We start from the raw sequence: 7,683 nt of genomic DNA on the forward strand, positions 1-7,683 counted from the left end.
TGACCAAATGATATTTATATCTTGCACGTGGGGATGATTTAATATAAGGAAAACTTTTCATAATTCATTTATCAACAAAGAAGTAACCAACATCTTATGATTATAACAATAGATGCAGAAAAATAACTTGAAAAACACAACACTCATTCCTATTAAAAACATTTGAGGGGGCAGCTGGGTAGCTCAGTGGATTGAGAGTCAGGCCTAGAGACGGGAGGTCCTAGGTTCAAATCTGGCCTCAGACACTTCCCAGCTATGTGACCCTGGGCAAGTCACTTGACCCCCATTGCCTACCCTTACCACTCTTCTGTCTTGGAGCCAATACAAAGTATTGGCTCCAAGACAGAAGGTAAGGGTTTAAAAAAACATTTGAAAGCACAGATATAAATAATTTTTCCTTAGATTAATAAAAATCATATATTTAAAGCTATTAGCAAACATAATCTGTAACGGGGATAAATTAGAAGTCTTCTCTATATGATTAGGATTACAATAAATTTGCTTATTATCACTAATGCCATAAATGCTAGCGATAGCAATAAGAAGTGAAAAAAATTGAAGGAATCAGAATGGACAAAGAATAAAATTATTTCTTTTCACAAATGATGCCCTAGATATTCAACTAAAAATTATTTGAAACTACTAATAATTTTAACAAAGTAGTAGGCTATAAAATAATTCCACATAAATCATTAGCATTTCTATATATCACTAACATGTCCAACAAGAAGATAATAAGAGATGATTATGGACACAATAAAATATCTAGGAATATGTCTTCTAAAACAAATTCAGAAGTTATATCAACATAATTGTAAAACATTTTTATACAAATAAAGTCAGATTTAAATAATTGGAGAAATTAATTGTTCATGAATAGGCAGAGCCAATATACCTAATATGATAATCTTATCTAAATTAATCTACTTTTTCAATGCCATCCCAATGAAATTAAGAAAAAATATTTTATTAAACTAGAAAAAGTGATAACAAAATTTATTTGAAAAAAGCAAATGTTCAAAAGTATTAAAGGAAATAGGAAGGAGGCCTAGTTGTATCAGATTTCAAACTATATTATAAAGCAGTAATTATCAAAACTATTTGGGGGGGGGGGCAGCTGGGTAGCTCAGTGGAGTGAGAGTCAGGCCTAGAGACGGGAGGTCCTAGGTTCAAACGCGGCCTCAGCCACTTCCCAGCTGTGTGACCCTGGGCAGGTCACTTGATCCTCATTGCCCACCCTTACCACTCTTCCACCTATGAAACAATACACCGAAAGTACAAGGGTTTAAAAAAAAAAAATAAAAAAAAACTCTTTAAAAAAAACAACTATTTGGTACTGGCTAAGAAATAGAAAAGTAGATGAGTGGAACAGAATAGACCTATACCAAAGAGTCATAAAAGGTTAGAGTAACCATGTTTGACAAATGTAAAATTGCAAAATTTTGGAATAAGAATTCACTATTTGGTAAAAATCATTGGGAAAACTAGAAAGCACTTTGGCAGAAACTAGGCATAGTACAGCATTTACCAAGATGAGTTCAAAATGGAAACATTATCTAGGTACAAAGGGTGATATAAATAAATGAAAAGAACAGGGAACACATTAGCTCTTAGATTTATGGAGAGGAGAAGAATTTATGAATAAACAAAATATATAAAACATAAAATGTAAAATGGATGATTTTTATTACATCAAATTAAAAAGGTTTTGTACAAATAAAACTAATGTAGATAGGGTTAGAAGAAAAGTTATAAGTTGGTAAAAAGAAATTATAGACAATTTCAGAGTAAAAGGTATCTAAAATATAGAGATAGTCTTTTCAAATATATAAGGATGTGAGACACTCTTCAATTGATAAATTGAACAATAGATATGAAGAAATAGTTCTTGGATAAAGAAATCAGAGTGATATATGACTATGTGAAAAATGCTCAAAATCATTATTCATTAGAGAAATTAAAATCAAAACTCTGAAATATGATCTGACATCTATCAGAGTGGCTAAAACAATAAAAGAACAAAATGATAAATGTTGCAGGGCATGTGAAAAATAGAGGCACTAATACATTGTTAGTGGAACTGTGAACGGATCTAATCACTTTGTAGAGCCATCTAGAATTATATTCAGAGAGTTATAACACCGTGTATACCTTTTCATCTAGGAATATCATTATTAGGTTTATTTCCCAAAGTGATCAAGGAAAAAGGAAAGGAAACTATATGTACCGTAAGAGTGGAATTTTCTTGATGCCATTTGCATTTTACTATCTTTTAAACACTGAATTGACAAATGTAAGAATATGAACAAGGAAAAAAACAATTTAAGTGAAGATGCAACACAATTAATGTAATAAACATATTTAATCATTAACTTATTGAATACTTATGTGCTTAGCACTGTGATATACTTTATGTTGATTCCTTTTCTACAACAGTGGGAAGAAAGTGAGTAAGGAAAGTAGGGTCAGGTATGTCAGTAAAAATTAATAGGTCTGAAGGAAGAGATCACAACTTTAGCAAGAGTATAGCATGGTGCCCTGTAAGGAAGAGTAAGATTCCAGCTAAGATCTAAAGAGATAGGCCAAATTCTTGTCTAAAGTTAAAACCAGGAATTCCCAGATGCAGAGGAATAGGCAGAAATCTTATCCAAGAAGTTAGCCTTGGACAGAATATTTCAACAGTGGTAACACAATCATCCTTCCTCATCTGTGATTACATAGCTGTGATTCTACACACTCTGGAGGAAAGTCCTTAATATGTTAACAATAAAATTGAGGAAGTAAGACTAAAACACGTGAAAGAATTTTTGAACAATACAAGTCACCATACATGTTAAAGGAGGTCAGAGAATAGGAAAACTAATGAATAGTGTAGAAGTTTCACTGATGAGGTAGGATTAGAGCTGTGCCTGGAAGGAGAGCTAGAATTTTGATAGAAGAGAGAAGGGACATTATTTCTATTTAGGACAAGAACATGAATGAGAATATGGTAATATGGATGCATGTAGCAGGTTTACAAGGCTATGAGGAAAACAATCTAACTGGAGCAGAACTTTCTAAAAAAGTTCCTAGTACATTAGAGTTTTTAATTTATACCTAAAATTCATGTTGTGAGAATTCTATGGAAAAGGACTCAATTCTAAACTCTTTTGTGATGTGAATAATCAACCATTAATTCATCTTTTGTGTAAGTCACAGTTTCCATAGGTATAATCTGCTTAAAGCAAAATATATACACATAATCTCTGTCTCTAAATTCTTATTTTCTAAGGTGGAATAGTAGATATTTATGTTCTATTCCATTTATAATACATATAAGTACAGGGTAACTATAGTTCATCCTTTTCTTATAGCTTTGTGTCACTTACTTTTTATTATCTTCATCGTTTTCCTTTTAAATCTGTGATTAGGCAGGGGTGGTGGTTGATGTGGATACAAGATGAAGTCTGGTGTGAGAAAAGTGAGAGTGGAGATGTAGAAAATGCTGGCAGTGCATTGTGCTAAGTGCCCTTATTTTTGTAAGATCCAGGAATAGGCAAAGATGGAACAAAAGTCATACCACTTGTATAGTATGTCAGTAAGTAAGTATGTGTAGTAAGATCTAGCTTGTGTAGACGTCAAATTGATTCTGAATTATAAATATTAGAGTTTCACATTTATATAGAGAAGTACCCTTAAACATTTGTAAATGTGTATTTTTAAATGTTTAGAAGTCTATTGACATTTATATGTATATGTATATATATGTATATATATAAAATGTGTGTATATATACACACACCTCTATATTCTAAATCAAGTGATTTATTAGCCATGTTTTTCTATAGATTTGATTTAATAACTGCTCACATTTATATAGCACTTTAAAGTTTATAAAGTACTTTATAATTGTACAAGTTAAATTCACTCGTCCAGCTCTTTTATCTATTGGTCTGAAATTCACTGATCAAAAAAGTAACTCCCTGTTGGAAAATACAAAATGTATCCTTATAAATTAACTTTAAAATGAAACAATATAAAACCACAGTAACACATAGAAGATAAATATTTCTCACTAAGAGTTATATATACTTTTAGACTCATTTGGCAGTATAAGGAAGCCTTTGTACTCCTCCTCAGAATGTTTGTAAATGAACAAAATTAAATACATAAACTAGATTGAAATCTCTCTCATATATAGGTATATGTCTGTCTATCGTCTATGTATCTATCTATCAAAGATAAACTCATCATAGCTAGTGGCATGATCCTTTTAAAGAGAATCACTTGAGATAGATTATGTGCTTCTAATATCATTATCCAGACTTAGTATATAGATTTCTTTCTTTCAAGATAAAATCTGGTTAAAAAAAATGGATTTGTTTTGTTGGGAATGATTATATAACTCCATAAAGGGAGTTACTATTATATATTTTACAAATTACCTTGTATGTATGTATGTGGACGAATAGTAGATATATATATATATACATATATATATAATATCACATTTATTTAGTTCTTTAAAGTATGCTAAGCACTTTACATGAAGTGCTTATTGATCCTCACAAGCCTATATGTTGTCAGGTCTTGTCAGTTGTCTAATATTATCCCTCTTCCTTTTTCTGACATTGCCACCAGCCCGGTCCAGGGCCTCTTCCCCTCTTGCATGGATTATTGCATTCGTCATTTTGCCTCAACCCCCTCTTCACGCCAGTCCATTCTCTACTATAACTCAACTCTATACCGATATCCCTAAAGTGCCCTTCTGACCAATGGCTTCTTATTACCTCTACGATTGAATATAACATTTTTTTTTGGCTTTTAAAACTCTTCAGAACCTGCCTCTTTCCTCCTTTTCCAGGTCTTTTTATATCTTACTCCCATCTATGCACTCTGTAGTCAGTGACAATAGGACACCTTGCTCTGACAAGTAATCAGTCTTCAGATTCTGGGCATTTTCTTTGTTTGCCCCTTCTGACCCCGAATTCTCTTCCTCCTTTTCTCTTGATTCCTCTGGCTTCTTTCAGGTCTCCAGTCACATCCTAACTTCTTCAGGAAGACTTTCCTGATCCCCCTTAATGCTAAGGCCTTCCATGTAAGATTATATCTAATGTCTCTTGTTTCTTATTTGCGCCTAGTTTGCAGATTGTCTATTCCATTAGACTGTGAGTTCTTCGAGAGCAGGTACCATTTTGGTTTGTTTTTGTCTTTCTTTGTATCTTTGGCACTCAGCACAGTGCCTGGCACATAGTAAATGCACAATAAATATTTGTAGTTTTGACTTCTGTGCTCTTATTTTCTTATTTTTACAAATGAGAAAACTGATTTTTTCAAGGCCATAAAACTAGAAAGTGCCTGGGTGAGAATTAAAACTCCCAGTGCTCTACCCAGTATGCCATGCCTGGGACCTCTTACATATATCTATTAATATTGCCTAGATCTAGGTCGTTGCTCTTCTTTTCCTCCCAGTTGGCATATCCACTCCCTTCTGCAGCATCTACCTCCTTGGTAGTTAGCATGGGGTCCTCCTGAAGCATGACTGCTATAATTTGCTCTATTTAAATTAGCTAGTTGCAGCCTAATAAATGCAAATGGTATATATATATATATATGTATATTGAAATGCATTGAGAAAATATAATCCTCTTTCTTAAGTGTTTTCTCTTTATGATAGAAATTGGGTCAACTTCAGAGATCTCATACACAGATTTGTGTGTGTATGTATATATACATATATATATATAATTTTACATAGATGTGTGTGAATATATGCATATGCATATATTTCAGATTCCGCACTTGTAGACTTTTTTTTTTTAAACCCTTACCTTCCGTCTTGGAGTCAGTACTGTGCATTGGCTCCAAGGCAGAAGAGTGGTAAGGGCTGGGCAATGGGGGTCAAGTGACTTGCCCAGGGTCATACACCTGGGAAGTGTCTGAGGCCAGATTTGAACCTAGGACCTCCCATCTCTAGGTCTGACTCTCAATCCACTGAGTCATCCTACTGTCCCCTAACTTCTTAGTCTTTTAAAATTTCATATAATCTTCGTTAGGTTCTTGATATAACTGTATTAGTTGAAATTTAAATTTCTACTAATTGGATATTAGCATATTACTGCTATTAGTCTTCCCCATAAATGTCATTTTTCTTTTATTTCATTTCCTCATAGTTAAATTTGGACCCCGTCATCCTCTTGTAGATGTCTTTAATATAGTCACAAGTTATCTCAAAGTGAGTTGTAGCATAATAAGTGTGGGAAATAAAGATCTGGCTTTCTGTTCCCAAATCAGTTGGAATATGCAGATCATTGATGCTAACAAAAATTGCTGTTCAATTGACTCCAAAAGCTCTAACACTGTCCTGATTTCCTTTATAGGTTCTTTGGTTTCCACAGTAGTACTAACAATAGCAATATACTTTCCTTGTGCAGCCACATTGTGTGCAGAAGAAATTATGCAAAGGTAGATATCTGATTTCCAGTTAACCTGGTTCTGTGGAATGATGATCTGGCATGAATTGGCATCATTGGTGTTCTTAATTGGGTAGCTTAGGATGCAGATAACTCTGATCACCTGGCCTACTTTTTTTTACTTTATCTTTTACATAACTAGGGTCACAGATGAGCTTCTTGCAATGGGCAATCTCTCCTTCAGATTTTACATCAATCGCTTGTCCATCTTTTACAATGATTTCTTCAATTGGCTTGTTCAACATATAGGTACCTCCATACATGGCACTTAGACTTGAAAATCCTTGAGGCAGCTCTCCAAGGCCATAGAGTGGATAAAGATATGAGCTCTTGCCATATCTTGCCAAAGAGTCACTATAAAGTTTAATCTTATTGAAGGTTTCATAACATGGTTGATCTAAATAGTCATCAGTTCTGTAAAGGGCAAGGGCGTGACCAGTGAAATCTATTATATCTTGGCTCAAATCAAACTTTTTATACACATCTCGCATTGTAGCCTTCCTAGGCTCAACACCCTCAAAAGTTCTGGAATCTTCTTCATCAAAGTTGGCAACATATACTAAGAATTTCCTGAACCAATGTTTCTCAAACAGCCCCATCAGGCTAGATGCCAAGATTTCTGCCTCAGTGGAAGTAACTGTAGATTTCCCCTCCTTTGTAGACAAAGCTTCCTTCAGTCACTTTGAAGTGAAGATATCCATTGACCTCTGAATAAAGCAGCATCTTAAACAACTGACCATTTGCTACAAGGAATTTAGGAATCAGATCCACATTCCAATGTCTTCCCCTTCCCATTGAGGCTGGTGGTGATGCTGATATATTAATCCTCTTGTATAAATCTTTTAATGGTATAATGGATGCACTTTCACCTCCATAATAGGAATTTCTATCCATGTGAAGGATCTTCTTTCCACTTACTGACATGATCCCAGAAAGCATACATTCCATGAGGTCAGTGCCCAGCAAGATCACGTCGTATTCCTCATTCATGGCAGGGGTCAGAGCAGGAAAAGCAGAAGGAAGAAAAAGGGGCGAGGTGGGCCAAGAGGTAGAAAGGATGAAAAACCAACCCAAAAGGAACAAATAGCAAAGCTGCCAATGTGGTTTGACGAGCACAGAGGAGATAAAATGGAGCAGCTAGGAGGAGAAACCACCCAGGGCCACAGATTAGAAGAGAGGAGCAAGGGTTTCAGGAAGATTAAGCAGGAGGAGCCAAGGAGGAAGAAGGCAG

General features: G+C 34.5%; 1 pseudogene; it reads right to left on the bottom strand.

Annotated features, from left to right (window-relative positions):
* Window positions 1–6,103: 6,103 nt before the first annotated feature.
* LOC123249333 lies at window positions 6,104–7,442 on the bottom strand (annotated as a pseudogene).
* Window positions 7,443–7,683: the final 241 nt, after the last annotated feature.

Source organism: Gracilinanus agilis, chromosome 5, assembly GCF_016433145.1.
Source record: "Gracilinanus agilis isolate LMUSP501 chromosome 5, AgileGrace, whole genome shotgun sequence".
Lineage (NCBI taxonomy): Eukaryota > Metazoa > Chordata > Mammalia > Didelphimorphia > Didelphidae > Gracilinanus > Gracilinanus agilis.